General features: G+C 36.5%; 1 protein-coding gene across 7 annotated transcripts in view; it reads left to right on the top strand.

Moving 5' to 3' along the window:
- Positions 1-17,848, top strand: part of LOC110831535 (lachesin) — a 240,036-nt gene that overhangs the window by 91,603 nt on the left and 130,585 nt on the right. Inside the window, exon 2 of one of the 7 annotated variants that reach the window (XM_087344225.1) lies at positions 16,381-16,508. The exons of the other annotated variants lie outside the window; for them this stretch is intronic. The gene's annotated coding sequence lies outside the window, so the exon portion shown is untranslated. The remainder of the gene's footprint in view (positions 1-16,380; positions 16,509-17,848) is intronic. 7 annotated transcript variants of the gene reach the window in all.

Below are 17,848 nucleotides of genomic sequence, written 5' to 3' on the forward strand. Positions count from 1 at the left end.
CAATGCCCCCTTCCCCTCCATCCCGCACACCGACCCGCTCACGTGCTGGTACAGATTGTTCAAAAACTGCGCACTTGAAACTCCTTATTCTAAATATTCATGAATTTAGCATTCCTGGCATGAAATCTGTTTTTGCTGTTGTCAGGGTGTCTTACACGTCAGCCTATGTCATTTTCGCTGTCTCATTCTTTCTTATTCTCTGCAAAAATACAGGTAGTCCTCGATTTGCGCCGATTCAGAATAACGCCGATTTTGAAACCAGCAAGTCAAAAAGTGAAAAAATATGTTTTACTATTATTTATAACGTTTTACAATGTGTCTCGTACTGATTCTTATACTAAATGGTAATTCTTACATCGCTGATTTTGAATAAAAATTATAAATACAGTCATCTCTGCAAATACGTAGGTTTCGTTAACGCGAATTTCCTCCAATGAGATCGATGAATCGGTAAAAGCCTTTTGTGAAATGCAAACTTTTGCATATGCGAGTTTGCTCTTATGCAATTTCGTTCCTGGCACTTTAAACTTTCAAAGGACTAATTTAATCTCTGCGGAGGTACCGGGGTTATTTTTACTACGCGATTTTCTATAGGTTGGCGTCTTACATGAATGCAACTATCGCATAACAGCAGAGATGACTGTCACACATCAATCACATGAAATAATCGCATTCAATCGCGGGGACCAACGAATTGCCGATTGTAAGAGTATAAAATATATTTTTTTAAATTCCCTTTATTTTTTACGTTATTTCAGAGCTTTAAATGTAATGCCATTGTATTACTCGTCAGTGTTTTGTGTGTTCGGAACGCATGTCATTAACTTCCCAGTGATTTACATTATAAAAGAGTTTCAATTTACGCCGGTTCGTCCAGGGACGCATTCCCGGCGTAAATCGAGGCTACCTGTATACATAAAAATTAAACCACAGTAGAGACGTTTCAGTGCATCCGCGTGAAATTTATATTTGTCAAACTATTGGACCGGAGTTTCAGAATTTGGTATTGGCATTCTAGACATATATTTTCGGGCGTGTTAATTTTTGTATGAATCGGTCAGATATAATGAGACTTACCCAAAGACCAAATTAATGAGTTATCTTATTTAACTCTAAAAACAGTTAATTACTCGTGTTTTAAAAATGTACCAAGTCTTTGTATGATTTGAGATTTTCACAGCGATGAGTATGAAGATTTCTGTCTACTGGGTTGTTGCGCTGTGTAGTCTGGTCGATGTTTACCAACGTTTCAGAGGTCATACTGCCTCTGTCATCAGGGCGTCAAAGCAACAACCTAGAAGACAGAAATCTTCGTACCAACTATTGTCTGAAGTCAAGTTGTAAGTGAATAGTTTTATTTCAGTTAATAGCATTTATTTTAAGTTGTTTATTTCATGGCATATATGATTTTGCTTTTTAATGTACATGACGTTTCGGGCATTATATTCGCCCCTTTTATCTTCTGGTGACTTGTACTGATTTGAAAAGTATGAAAAAATCTAGTGAAATCATCTGGTTCTAATTTCTCTTTAGGAATGAATCGTAAGTAAGCTGTAGGCTTACCATGCTGTTGGTTAAAGCTGCTTAAGAACGAACGCTCTCCAGTGACCTGGCAATGAGGGCTCACCTTCGCAACAATTTTATCCGCTAATGCTCCTGTCTGTCAGTCACAACCCGATGCAGCCTAAGGACTTAAAAACCTTTTAAGATTCTGCAGGACATTTAAGAGACCCCATGGAATTAATTAAACATTCACGGTCTATGTATTTTGAAACATGAAGTGTAAGGATGTGTAAGAAGATAAGAGATTATTTGCTCATTTTAAATTATTTTCCGTGAACTCTGACTGACGTATAGAATTTTAGATGACATAAAGATCTTGTTTAACTTTCTCTGAATCCCGTATTTACTTAATGACAGGAACCATTTTGAAGCTATGTGTATCCACTGACCGACAGTTATGTCTGAATATACGAAACGAACGGTTTTAAACCAAAGACATGCATAACATTTTAGGTTCTCACGGCGACAAGTATGAACATGGCTGTCTTCTGGTTTGTTGTGCCGTGTAGTCCATAATCGACCTGATGATGGAGGTATCAAGCACGTCTGAAACGTCTGGAAAGTTTTGTAGGACTACGCGGTTTAACAACCCAGGAGACACTGAACAGCAGAGCTTCGTGTGCAAGCCCGTCTAACGCTCATGGTAATATAATGGTGGGTATCGAAAATAAATCGATAGACGTACTCAAATATTTTTAAGTGGTTCCTCGAGACTTCTTTATTAGTGCACTTCCTTGTTTTCGCTTATAAAACCTTCACGGAAGGGTAAGATCTGCGATGTTTGAGAATATTCATAAAATTGAACACTTCAAAGTTATTACGGTATTAAAACACAGCGCTTTAATATTACGTAAAAGGAACACGGTCTGAGCGAGATCAGGTCAGTAGATTGAAAAACAACTCACAAAGGAAGACAGCCCCGTTTTCTAATGGTTTGGTTCAAATTGATTCTGATATTATTATAGTGACATTTGAAAAGCAGAAAACGTGTGGAATAATATAAAAATCGATTTATACATTTGTTACATAGGTAATAGGTTATTTATGTTAGGTAAATTTATACTTTACCTATTTTGATATCCAAAAAAATCAAGTAGGCCTACATTCCGTGGGGAAAATTCCAAGTAAAGTAAAGTTAATTTGATGTTTCAAATACCACCTTTTACGTCATAAAGGCTTCCTTTATAAATCTCGGCACTGGGTGGACGGAAGGGGTGAGCTTCACTCTTCTGCGATTTTACGCCTTAGGACAGACACCGAGGTCCACATTGGGTAGAATGCTGGCTGGACCCCAAAGCCGATGTAGACGTTGTGACGAAGGGGATAATATGAAAGTCCGTAGCCTAGACGCTGCTGGCTGGTACACACCGTCTCTGCCTTTAGACAAACACGCACGTTAAGAGAGGCCCATTTGCATTGTTCATATAATCACGTGTACGTTCGACTAACGTCGAATATATTTTCACTGCGTCGCCCTCGGTGGACTAGTGATTAGTGTGTTCGCCGCTGGACCCAAGGTTCGCGGGTTCAAACCCGGCCGAAGTCGATGGATTTTTAAGGCTGATAAAAGGCCTTCCGTCGGAGAGGAAGTAAAGCCGGAGGTCCTACGTTGTAGAACATTAAGATAATTCTATTTGGGTTGTCTCTTTACGAGGAACATTCTTTATATTATTCTTTTTTCCTACCACTTGCCTTTGTATAAGTTTTTGTACATCGTACCTAATTTTTTAAACTTCCTTTCTCTTCTCCAAGATGACAATTTTTGATGCATTGTCTTTTTAATAGCGGTGTTATATAATGTTTTTGGAGACCCCGGAGTCTCATTTTTGAAATAGCCAAACGCCTCTAACTACCCTCAGGTTGTCTTTCCAAACTTCAGGTTCTTCACATGAAGTTTTTTTACTACCCTGCGGTTGGTAAAACGCGCTGTAGTACACGATTTTTGGACATATCTGTACTTGGTTTTTAGTACTCGACGTCTGGAAGAGGAACATTTTTTTGTGTTGCCAATATTCTTACGACACGCCACTATGGAGAAACGCAAGGTAAAGTTCTTTGGATACCCCTGTGACTATTTTTCGGAACAGACACATGTCGATAATTTTTCTGGAGTTTTCCCTCCAAGATAAAAATGTTTCTCTGTGTTCTTTGTGTTTTTTAGATTAATTTTGGCTTCACACAGTTAAATAATATAATGTAATAGAATTTTAGCCGACTGTCACCACAAAAATGTTTACCTAGAAGTGCATATTACTATTTACAGTGTGAAATATTAATAAACGCGTAGAATTTTAGCCATAAATACGTGAAACACATAATAAAATTTCGCAAACGTATTGACGTGTAACTGATACTCAGAGACAAATCTGTGTGATGGGCAAAGATAAAAGGGAACCATGTATTGTTAGGCTCAGTCGTGCGGAGTTTCGCCTGTCATTGTATATTCCAATTCAAACATTTTGTTCGTTAACAAATAATTACTGGACTGATCGCGTTTTACAGGAAAAAACCAATTATACATTATTTTTAGAATATTACAATGTGCAAACGAGGTGCGATCGGAAAGTTTCAAGACTGCGCGTATAAAAACCCGTACACTTATCTCAGGTATTAAATTCATCCATCACCCTCGAAGTAGTTCCCCTGGGAGTGAACACAACGATCCCAGCGCCGCTGCCAAGCCTGGAAGCATCCCTGGAAATCTTTCTTTGTCAGCCTGTCAAGCACCATCTGCGATTCTGCCTGAATCTCTTGCCAAAGACTCGCCAAAACGGCTACGGAAACCTATGAAATGCTAAAGCAAGCATTTGGGGAGTCCGCAATGGGTCGAGCACAAACTTTTGTGTGACATTCACGTTTTAAAAATGGCCGAACCTCTGTCGATGATGACGAGCGTTCTGGACGACCATCTTCGAGCACAACGCCCAAAAATGTTACGAAGATTCGGCAGGCCATTCACGAAGATCGACGTCGTACCATCAACGACTTGTGCGACATTGTTGGGATAGGCTATGGGACCTGTCAGCTGATTCTAAAGGACGGAAGCGGCCGTCAAAGTGGCGCAACCACAACTGGCTGCTGCATCATGACAACGCGCCAGCGCACACCGCCCTCAAAGTTCGGCAGTTTTTGGCCTCAAACACCATGGCCGTCATCCCGCACCCTCCTTATTCGCCGGATTTAGCTCAGTGTGACTTCCTCCTCTTCCCAAAGATGAAAATTCAGCTAAAGGGAAGGAGATTTGAGACGATAGAAGAGATTCAGGCAGAATCGCAGATGGTGCTTGACAGGCTGACAAAGAAAGATTTCCAGGGATGCTTCCAGGCTTGGCAGCGGCGCTGGGATCGTTGTGTTCACTCCCAGGGGAACTACTTCGAGGGTGATGGATGAATTTAATACCTGAGATAAGTGTACGGGTTTTTTTTTATACGCGCAGTCTTGAAACTTTCCGATCGCACCTCGTATTTTCGTATACATTTCCGGCTCCACTTACTATGAGTTAAACACTGAAACTTTAAAATATAAGTAGTTAGATAATGTAACAAATGTAGAGTTTTAATGAGTATGCCTATATGCTTAAGTGTAAATGATGTCCAATGATAATTATACGGACATTTATAATTTCTCGTATGTATAGCCCATCTATTTCTCATTTGTAAGCAACACAGAGATTATTTTACGTATCTTAGGATCGTTTTTAAGTCCGACTTAAGTCCTCTGTTCTATAATTAATAAAGATCCTGAAATGCATTATTTATTGTCTTTTCTGTAACATTGTTTATGATTGTATAGTGACGTTATTTATTACAATTAACGCGCAGTTTTTCCTCATTGTGAGAAAATTTACGTATCTGAAACAAGAATTGCCTAGTTGATACGCACCGTAACAATTTATATTACGGTCGTTTGGTTGAAATGGGACAAGTTTTTGTTTTTTATAATATGAACTAGAAAATGTAGAATAATCTGCCAACTTGGGAAAAATCTAAACTGCTGTATTGAATTAATTAATTATTTAATTAATTAAAACAAATTATATATGGATGTGACATTTTCCAGCTTCGTACCAATCACAATATTTTATAGTTCTTACAGTGATCTATTTACTTCGTTTAATATAACAAATCTTAACAGAAAGAACAAAAAATAAAAACGCTGTAAGTTAATATTCGATCTTGAACTTTTTTCACGACTTCGAAAATTTCTTTTTCGTATTATTTTCTTCTTGCAGATGAAAACGATCCGTTTTTCATTTGTGGAAGCTGTTCTAGCAGGATTGACTCTGCTTGCAGGCGACAGATAGCGTTGTTGATGCTGGAGTGACTTTATCATGCCACGACCAGCTGACAGCTCTCTCAAGTTTTAATTCCCCCCACGCTAATATTCGGTTCTCTTTATTTGTTCTCCAGTTCTGTCATCCAGATGTCACCCATCACCAATATCTCTCGACTTGACGGGAGGTGCTCAAAAGGTTTAGAGATGTCACACAGTCTTATTGACAAGACGTAATGATGCATTAAGAATCGTATTTCTTTGGTGTATTCAGCTGTATTTCAAAAGTAATCAAAATTTGGTGGGTTTAAATCGGAAAGTCGCCAATTACAGACGGATTATGAAGGCTTACGAAGGGCTGTGGACAGAGGTTTTGCGGGATTATTCATCCCATGCATTCAAATAAGGAGCCTCTGTCTCTGTTGAAGTTGAATTCATAACCCTACTTCGATATAAATTCGTGACTGTAGAGTGTTCATCCGTTTTTTATGAAACCTGAACGTCAGAAGCTAGATGTAAGGCCAGTATTGAAATCAGTGTTCGATAATAGAGTGTGAAATATGGAATGGACTTGACTTATTGATGACACAGTTCTCTCTGAACATGATAAAGCAATATTAAGTGTCATAAAAAGATCAAAATTTTATCAACTGAACAAATCAACAGTTCGAGATCGATTCTGCATTGTAGAATATAGTGGAGATTTATAGCACGTTCAGAATTAAGATAAATTCAAATTTAACCTTAAAAGTCCATGTGGTAACTAAGTTCATTTGCGTTAACAATTAATGACTCTGAATTTTGTATTTGTGCGTTCCGTACGATTCTCAAAATAAACAGTAATTATTCCTTTAAACGACATTAACTAAATGATCTTTGTGATGGTAAAGTGTGGTGTTTTCTTTGCGGTACGGACTGAATGTATAAATATTATTTAGACGAGCTTCGGTTTTAGAGGGTTGAGGTAGATTTGATTTAATTACATTTCAGTTCACCTATATTACTACACCGTATTAAATTTAGTACTAATATATTTTAATTTTTAAAATGAGTACATTGGAAACATAACGTAATACACCGCGTCTCTAATTTTAGTTAATTTAAAATATTTTAACTCTTATCAGCGGAGTTTGTTTCCATGTGTCTGGCATTCGGATACCGTGATAACGTAAAGCCTACAATTCCTTATGAAATAAAGGACTTTAATGCTGCTTATCTATACAAAGTTTCGCCGATGACGTACCCAAATATTTTTGAAGCATTTCACAATATCGATAGTTTTATTTGGCATTATAATTTCGAAATTTCAAAGGTGATTTGCGAAATTAGAAAAATATATCCCCAGAAACTTGACTTGTGAAAAAACGAAAAGAATATAATGTAGTGGAAGAAAGAAGCTAAGTATCAGAAGACTCCCTCTTCCCCAATTCCTCCGCTGACCTCACACTACCTTCTCATTCTCCTGTTAGTCTTTGGGCCACGATCAATCTCCGTCAAGACAAAGTCTTTTCTTCACAATTTTCTTCTTCTTCTTCTTTCTACGTAAATAGAACCTACTGCCAATTTCTTCGATCTTTCATCACCAAATTTCTTCCAACAAACTGTACATTTTATTATTTTGCACTGGATCTGTAGGCTTATGTTTCATATAATACATCGCCCAAAATGTGGCCCTACGATGTTCATTCTGAACGTGAGATGAGAAATTTAGTATCTGTTTAGGTGAAGACGGATGGGATTGTGTTTCCACTTTTATTGCGACGATGTAGAATTCCATTATATGTTCCTTATTACTTTGTGAAGACGTTTGGATTATGGAGTCCTATGAACAGAGTTACTAAGCGTACAAACAGTTCTACTGAAAACATGATATTTGTTTCTCCTTATTTCTGGGAATCGTTTAAACTTTATTTTATTATATTACGATATCGTATATAATTCAAAAGTTTATCTCACGTTCATGATTAAGTTTTTAAAATAAATATAAAATAAAATGAATGTTTAGAATCTTCAAAAATGTATTAAAACACAAATTTTTGTACTTTTCAATTTGTCTAGGAAACGCGAGTTTATGGTACTGAACTAAATTTCAAAGATTTATGTTGGTTGAACTGGTTGTTTTCTAGTTTGTGTAAGAGGACGACCTACTTTGTGAATAAAAGGAAAGCCATATAAATTTTCAGTGTCGCCAATCTAAGCTGTCAGAATAACAAAGAAACGCGATCAGTAAAACATAAAAAAAATAAAACGAAACAAACGGATGATGTACATGTCAGGCAAACAAATGAGATGTCTTGTCACTAAATATTCTAAAAGTGAACAAAAATTATTCCAAGCTTAACTGTAATTTGTGTTTTACTGTACGAATGATGTTCGTCTTAGAACACTTGATTATTAGACGTAGTTTAGCAATATTCACTCAGTTTTGCTAATGAAGAGTATTTATTAAGTATAATAAAGCAAACGAGGAACAAATATATACTTTCTGCTCTCCAAATTGAACAGTGTTACATCCTATGTTGTTAATATTCAAATGCTTAATGGGTAAGTCCCGAAATTTTTTAAGCTGGCTTTATCTGTTTGTTTCCAAGTCTTTGAGACTCCTATGAAAATGATTACCTTAAGCATGGCTTAATTATTGATATCTCTGTTATAATGTAATTCCTGAATCATTTATTAACAATCTGGTCTACTTCCATATATTTCAAGTCGAAATGTGGCATTTAATTTAAGTATTTAGACACCAACGTCTACACTTTGGTCTTCGAGTTTCCTTTCTTTCATTACGAGTAGGTCTGCTGCAAGATTATACGTTTTAAAATAAAATGTGAATCTCAATAAAATAAGGAGAACGTTCATGAAAATATTACTGAATTTTAAGGCAGATTCGGACAGCCATTAAGAGCCTTTGTGCCTGCATATGATAATCAAAATTTTCATTCTGTTCTGCTTCGGCATGTTTTGTAGTATAGACGAAAGTGTACAGCGAATTACGATTAAAAAAGCACAATAAATTTGATCTTATATTTGCTTACAACGTATACACGAGTCGGGGAGTCCCCTAAACTTAAATTTCGATTTCTTGAAAAGAAAGAATTATTATGTCCATTACAGGAAAGGTCATCTTAGCTCTCCCCCGCAGGGCACTCCATTTTTCCATCGCTGATTGATTTTCTTCTCCTTTTGTGCGAAACGTAGGTACGTGTTTCCTTTCATGTATCGATTATTGTTAGATGGACAATACAACAGATATCTCTTCTTCTGTTGAAGGCATCGTTTGAAGTACACTTGCACTACAGGACACGGATTTATCCACATGTTTCAAACGTAATAAAAAAAATAACACCAGTTTAAATGTGTATTCCACCGGAACACGATATTTTGCAAATGCGTTCTTCAATATTTTTTTTTCTTTGTTATGTCTTGACAAAACAAGAACCCTATAAAGCAGAAGCTCGTCTAAATATTATCTAAGTCCGTACCGCAAAGGAAACACAACATTTTACCATTACAAAGATTAAATGGTTTATGCTGTTTAAGGAATTAATTGCCGTGTATTGTGATAATGACACTTGCCACATTTGTGGATTGTTTAAACAGGTGGGACATATAGAAACCATAGGCCTTTTTAGAGTTAATGGAATTATAGTGTCGTATGTGACAAGTTTGGCGAATTATTACATCCCTAGCCTTAAGCTATTCCGAGCGCATAGATGCAGGGACACGTTCAAGTTCTTTTCTGTTGAAAGAGCAGGAAGAACACTTCACAGCTAGTTTTCGCAATAAACTTCAATCTCAGTAGTAATATTGGAACAGATTCTTTTTTATTTCTACGTGTGGCAAATATTGCGACCCGCAATCAGTATACATATTTGAAATTCGGTAAATGAAGGATGTTTTTTTTAAAAAACAAAACCAAACCAAAAATGGAAATAAGATGGTTCTTGTGTGTATGTAACCACCAAGACTATTCACCATCAGAAAGTCGACAGCTTTTTTGTTCAGCTTTGGTCATATCTCGTATCACGTTTAGCAGCAAATAGAGACTTGATATACGAAATGCTTTATGACGCGAATTCAGATATTTACCACAGACGTCTGCTTGAGAGAAACGGGTATTTATAAAAGGGGTCGTTTATAAGCGTCGAGTGTCCACACGACTTTGTTTAAATGTAAGCCAGGAATATTTCTAAACTAAGGATTAAAGGGTTTCACATAGACTGAAAGTCTGTAGATGTGGGCATGTGTATTGGGCTTTGATTTTCATTTTGTTTTCTTCATTCTTCCCTCTGTATCTTAACGTTTATTTCTTTGCTGTTTTATTCTCTATTTGTTATTTATGTATCTCTTTCTTGTTATTTGTCTCATACGTTCCTAATCCTTTTATCTTTCTTTGTCATCTGTTCCTCTTTTGATATATTTTTCATTTTATTCTGTTATCCTGATCTCTTTCGTTCTCGCTTTGTTCCTGTACATTTATTTTTCTCCTATTTTCTTCTCTCTGTCCTCTTTTGTCTCATTCTTATACTTTTATTCTTTTTATTTTTGTTATGTCTATTTCTCACTCTCTTTCCCCCTACTCTTATATTATTCTCCATCAGTTTCTCTCCGTCTCCTTATTTCTCTTCTCCTTTTTATTTATTTGTTATTCCCCCGTTTCTGTCTTTTGTCACCCGCCACTGAACCACGTTATCCCGTTGAGCCAAAGTCTATACCTTCACAATTTGTTTCAGCAAAATCCATTTGAGATTGGACTGTGGTGCCGTGTAATCTTGTAGGTGGTTACCAAAAGTCCTTCGTAACGTTGCTAACCATGTACACAGCGTTACAACACAGAAAACCACAATCAGCACTTTCACAGCCCATATCGATATTTTAGATTTAATCACCCGTAGAATATACTATGGTAGATTGTTTAAATGTGTCCCAAATATGGACCACTTTTATTATACAATTTTTATTTGAATATTCTATTAAAATAAAAATGATACACGAGTTAAGTCTTTTGTAATTTTTTATAACTACACAATCATTTACTTTTGTATGCTTTTCTAGGGAACAGCTCACAACCGTCTTTATTCGTATGGCATTTGATGCCTTTGTTAAATTATTGTTCAACAATTTCCGTGTATTATTGCTATAGCAGCTTATTATTGTAACGTAGCACGTTTGTCAGTGCATAGAATCTTGTGTTTTAGTAGCTTCAGTTGTTATAGATCAGTGACAAATTAAATTACTTGCACAGACTTTATTTAATCTGCATTTTAATACTTCATTTAGTTAGACATTGACCATTATTTCATTATAACTCCTGATCTGACGGATGTTTTGAGTTTAAATTTTACGATACTGCTCTCAGGAGTAATTAAAATTACTTTATTTTCAGTTTTAAGGTTTGTATAGACCAGTTGAAAGCCTAGTCACACAGAGTTTATTAGTGTTGGTAAGAAAAATATGAAATGACGATATGGACTACATTCATCTGCATCAGAATACGTACCAGTGGCGGTCGCTTGTGAATACGGTAAATAACATTACGTTTCCTAAAGTACACTTTTACTGTTCGAGTGACTGTCAACTTCTCTAGATAGACTGTGCTTCCGTCTGATACTATCGTCAGAAATTATTATTTTACTGTTCTGTATGTAAGCCGATTTTAAACATATAAAAGCTTGTATTAGAACCAGTTATTGATGGTGATTGATACAAATGGGTATCGAATGTTGGACCTTAATGAGGACAGTAGTTAACGTGACTTTCAGATTCTTAGAGCAGCGAGTATGATTGTGATTGGCTTCAGGGTTGTTACGCCGAGCGTATTGGTCGCTGGAATTATTCATGATTATGTAATAATTCCCCTTCGATTTTGCACCCCTGCGAGTGACTGAATAATATCAATAGCTTTTCTCATATTTCATTTCTTCTGCGAGTAGGAGAGTTGAGTGCCCGCATACACATTCTTGGCAGCTGCAATACGTTATCTTATACCCAACATCACTACTACCGAAACGGTTATACTTAAATGTTACCGCTTAGATTTTCTGTCCACTAGTATCACGTCACTTTTAGTTTAAGTAAAATAAGTAAGGGTTATTAGTGGTTATTTCGTTTTGAACGATGTATGTAATTTGAGTGGTTTGGTTTGTAGATTGCTTACAGATACATTTAGATGTAGAGATCACGTAGTGTTGAAATCTTGCTAATAGAATGGACACGGACTGTGACCAAAATGTGAGAATAGATGCATCAATACTTTGACGTTGGAAAGATTTAGAAGACTCCTACTGAGAAGACCGACAAAGAAAGGACAGGAAAACTTTAAAATTGAAAAATGTTGAATGTTCTGATTATTTTCTTCGTGATTACTTATCAAGCCATGTTGTAAATTTGAACGTATTTATACATATTAACAATATACTTAGTGACGTTATTGTTGTCTAATTATATTTGAGATTTTCGCAAAGGTCTGTTAGTATCATATTTTAGTATAATTATTGTTATTATTATTTATTATTAACTGCAAATGGGTTTTTACCCGGTGGCAGTGGTGCTACAATAAGACAGAACAAAACAATAAGACAGAACAAAACAATAAGACACAACAAAACAGTGAGACAGAACAAAACAGTAAGACACAAAAAACATAAGACAACAAAACAATGAGACACAACAAAACAATGAGACAGAACAACACAATAAGACACAAAAAATATAAGACACAACAAAACAATGAGACAGAACAACACAATAAGACACAAAAAACATAAGACAACAAAAGAATGAGACACAACAAAACAATAAGACAGAACAAAACATAAGACACAACAAAAGAATGAGACACAACAAAACAATAAGACAGAACAAAACAATGAGACAGAACAACACAATAAGACACAAAAAACATAACACATAACAAAACACAACAAAATGATACGATTCATCTATAAAACGTACAAGATCATTAAATCATTATATAGGAAGCGAAGTGCCATGTTGTTTGGAAGTGAATTTATATAGATAAAGATCATTTTATGGTTATGACCCCGTAATTCATCGAAATACTGGAGAGAACAAAAGACGATTCTCTGTTACTTGCACTGCCTATTACATCGAGCTGTAGATATCAATTAACCACGCCTGTGTTTCTAATGCAATATCTCAAATGCTGATACCGTTATGGACCTCGACTTTGTATTGGGTCCCATTGGGACACAGAGACAAGTGACGATCTATTCTGTTCGGTCTCATGACAATACACATCCTCCCCAAAATGTCTGTCCCAGAACAGGGAACATTTCGCTTGAGGATGTTGTAACATTATTTGGGATTTGCATATATGGGGCTCTTGTTGGTATAAAGGGGGGCAGGGAATAGGCTAAAGGCTGCACTGCTTTGGGGGACGGAGGACTAGGGTAGGTGAGGGATGGTTGTGGGGTCGTAAAGATAATTCTCTACTGGCTCTGGAGAGATCTAATGTTTAATATTTTGAATATTACTTGTTCCGAGAACATTCGTCTACCTTAATAAATATCACTGTTATTATGGACATTATCCATTGTCTTGTTTTTTCTCAGACACTGTGTTTCGGAAGTGTTTGTCATGGTGTAAAAAGGGAGGAAGGATTCGTAATAGTCTAGTTTTGATTCCCAATGCACAGGGCTATTTCGTTCTGAAGGGTCCCGCTGGGTGGTAATCATTCTTTCCTTTTTAACCAGCGGTCAGTTTTCGAAACACTGTGCCTGAGAAAAAAATAGGCGGTCCATAATGCCCATAATAACGGTTGTGATTGTTGTATATATATATATATATATATATATATATATATATATATATATATTTCTCTGCTTAATTTGTTTGGATTGTTTTAACTTAGTGTCTGACTCAGTTCTGGACGAATAAGAAACAACAATGAAAATAAAATCCTTAAACTTAGAACATACAACAAGATTGGACAGGCGTACTCCTGTGAGTACACGGACATTCGAACGGGGTCATTTAAGCTACATCACGGGCTATGACATGAGCAGGACAATCAAGGGAATAAAAATTCAACGCATTTTTACAATGTGCTGTAAAGTGATTGTCGTAACAATGTGGTTAAAAACGCGATGGATAGATATTTTGTCGGACCCTGAAAGGAGTTCTTCGTTGACGTCGAAGCGTGTAGATTAGTTAAAAAGGGATTAAGTTAAACTGTTTCTCTACTATTCAGGTTTATGTTGATTGAACGCCCGGATTAAGTTAACTGCAGAAATATTCAGACTTAAAAGTGATTAACTAGAGGTTTACGTCTGTTAGTACCAAATTTGTAACTGAGCCAACACTCTGAGTCAGTCATATCAACCTCACAACATTTTTCGCCTAGAATTTTTCTTAGTATTAATTTCACACTATATTCTCTTTGTCCCAATTAATTATAGTACAGTAGATTTCTCCATAAAAATTCTTTATGTAATTAGCACGTTGAACAGACACACCGAAAGACCAGGAAGGTTGTAAAATGGCAGAAGGAAATATTACAAAAATATTACGGATTTTATTCCCTTATTAAACAACTAGAGGACTAAAGTCAAATAATTTACGCGTTGATGATAGATGTTTATTTATGAAACAAGAGGAAACGCTTACAAAAAAAAATACTTGATGTAGAACACTTCTTTTCTGACACGGTAGGTTACTTCGTTGTGCGCTGGAATTTTACGCTGTCGTTTCTTGGAAATTTATAAACTCTACTGTGTAATTCGCCTTTATTTACGTAATCGGATTTTTCATTTCATTCACCACCCACACGTATCAGAAACTTAAACACTAAACAGTCGCCCAGAATAAGGACTTGTAAGACGTATGGCTGGCAGCCCGGTTTCCTTTGTGTATGTGTCTTTGCCCCATCTTAACCTCGTCATAGGTGAAAACTAAGACGATCCGGACTGCAAATATCTGTTATACGAATAAAGTGTCTGATACGTTGCAAAACATTTATACGCTTCTCGCATTGACTAATTTTCAAATCACGTGAAGGGCTGCATACATTTTTTTTGAGGGTGACTTGCGGCCCGCTTGCCGCAGTTTGCCTTTCCGGTCTGTAGAAATTTTTCAATTCATGCAACGTAATTAGATACGTTACCAACCACATCCCTCCCCGACGGGGGGGGGGGCAGAGGATTTTTTTTCCTCTAGCCTCTGCTGGGGTCCACCCTGCCTCCTGTCGAATGGGTACCGGGGTCCTTTCCCGGGGGTAAAGCCAGAGCCGAGGTTAAAAAAGGCGCTAATCACTCACCCCTATCTACAGGATGGGTGGGAAGTAAGTAGGCATTGAGAAATGGTTATAACCTCTATATTTCCAATGCAAAGCGATTATTTTATGCCTACTTACTTCCCACCCACCCTGTAGTGCCCAGGTTAAAAATGAGTAGGAGCTATACCGCCTCTCCCCGCAAGCGCCTACGTGGCTTATAGCGGGATGGTTTTACTTTGTCAACCACATCTCAAGGAGGGAGCCAGCTAAAAGTTCTGCAGAAATATAAAAGTGGACTTTGAATGAAGTTTTTGTTTCAAAATCTGTAAATCTGGAAATATAACTTCATTGTTAGTTCCTGCACCGTGTTGTGAAAACATGAAATTTGATTTGTTTTGTTTTGTTTTGTCAGTTATTTTGCAGTCATTCAATGACAGTTAAATGAAAATCTTCTTTGCTGAAATAAGCTTTGACCGTATGGTTAAATCGCGTGGGATCCGTGACAAATACTCTGCACGCAAAAACAATTTCATAAAGGGTAGTAATGAGGTATAAGCCAATTAGTGGAAAATTGATGGCATTTATTTTGAGTGCATTTATATTACAGGTTACTATGGAATTACATGAATACCAGAGTGGAGGCTGATTTTCATTACATAAAAGCGTATGAATACGTCTCATTCATGCACTATTAAGCGATAGCATTAAATAAAGTCACATACATAGAACTGTCATTCACAGAAGTTACTGCGTTCTTTTGACTCAGAGAATTTTTAAATATTCTGATTATTATGCGTTGTTTGTACGATCTGGACATTTCTATCTTTCTGTAATTCTTGTTTAAATTCGATAATTTCTAGACGTATCTGGATGAAATTTGCTATGCACATGATAACATTGAAGGCTATCCTAAACTAGTACTTTTTAACTTTATACTGTCTGTAATACCAATATGGCGTACGAACAAACTTCTGAAGTGGGATCGACACTAGTGCTACTTATTATTATAGAGTCGTACAATAATACATGTTGAGAGATATTTGGAAAAAAAAATTGAATAATGAAAAAATAAACAATACGGTTGATTAACAAATATAAAAAACTGAATAGACCAGCATTTGATCCTATGACCGTCTCTATTAGAATCCACTGCGTTGCCATGGAGCTAAGTTTCATTGTGTTATGTTGTTTTTGATTTAGATTGCCTGAGAAAACATTAAGAGTACGTGATTTGTGGAGATAGATATTTATATTGTCTTGGTAAGATAGTTTATGTTGCCGTTAAAAATAATTTTCTTTAAAATTTACAGGCCAAGAGACATTCAACATCCTGCATGTGCTATATAGTCCGCGACTGTAATCTTGAGACTTGCGGGGTGAAGGAGGAAGGAGGAGAGATAGCGTCTGCCTTTAACGCTTCGGACTTCCTGCATTCCTTGTAAGTCTCAAGATTACAGTCGCGTACTGTAACTGCAGTTGTTGACCAGTTTTCAATACGCTTAGAATAGGAAGTGCGTACACTGGATTGTAATATAGATAGAAGATAGTAGGTAACTCTTACTTGAGAAAGTGATAATCCATTAGATGATAAATAAATTCCGTTTAGGATAATGTAACTATGAAGATGTTTTGTCACTAAAGCTTCCATATACTGACGTAGTTAGTTTCAATTCACGTATTAAATAACTTGTTCCTTGAAAAACTACATTTATAATAATTTCCTCCCATATTCGATCTCACAGATAGAGGTTACTCTGTTTAATTTAATGACCATAAAAATATGAGAAGACACAAATTGGTTTTTCTTATCCGGCTGAAACCGATATATATCAGGTCGTACCTTGACACAAGATGGCGTCTGACTGTCCGTTTTATGTAAAGTGAATTACTTATTTGCAGAATCATATCGAAATATCCGGTCTTCAGACCTAAGCTGTAAAATTATTGTAAGCCTACACTTGAATTCAATTTTCTTTTTTGATCATAAGGGATTTAACACGGCATATAAATTTCTTCTCTGAGTCGAAAAAGTTCGAGTGTCTGAAGGTACTGACTATGACAAGCTCAACAGTGATGGGCTTCCATGGGTAAGACTATATGAGAGTTCTGTTTAAAAAACAGTGAATATTGTGTTTGGGGTGTTCGGGATGAGAAGCAGAGAAATGGCTATGACTCTTTCCCGCCTCAGGATATGGACGGGTGAGGGTGGGTGGGCCACCAGTAACACAGCACTACACTGAGAGATAAAACTTGTCATGAAGAGATGAAGAGTGTAAGGAAGACGAAGAGGAACAGGAAGGCAGATTTGTGAGGAGATACAGAGGATTTCGCCAGCCGGCGCTGCAGATTGGTTAACGTTATCTTCCTCGCGGTGTTGAGCCTTCATCGTACTACTACCAGCAGGCCTGCATCACAAAAGATACTCCGTATTCCAGGCTAAATCTTATTTTATGTATTTCTATGTATAGTAAAGAAAGATCCGGTTACTGACTGAAATAAATCCCATCACAGATCAGGATTTTCGTTTGCTGGTATAAATTTTTCTTCGGTATCCCATACAGCATTTCGACAATTGGGAAATGGGGAAAGAAATGTAGCATCCATGGGGGTGGGAAATACGTACAGTATATTTTAGGAGAATTATGTTAAAGTAGATAATTCTCTAAAGCCCTGTGGGAAATGTGTGTGTACCACATTCCTTAAGAACCAGTTACTGTGTAATTTGTATTTATGGGGGCCTTTGATTCTCAGTGTAAACAGTCAGTTTTTTTTTCCAAA

This window comes from Zootermopsis nevadensis, unplaced genomic scaffold (assembly GCF_977971745.1).
Source record: "Zootermopsis nevadensis isolate Lab colony 2312 unplaced genomic scaffold, Znev_1.0 Znev_ptg000007l, whole genome shotgun sequence".
Classification (NCBI taxonomy): Eukaryota; Metazoa; Arthropoda; class Insecta; order Blattodea; family Termopsidae; genus Zootermopsis; species Zootermopsis nevadensis.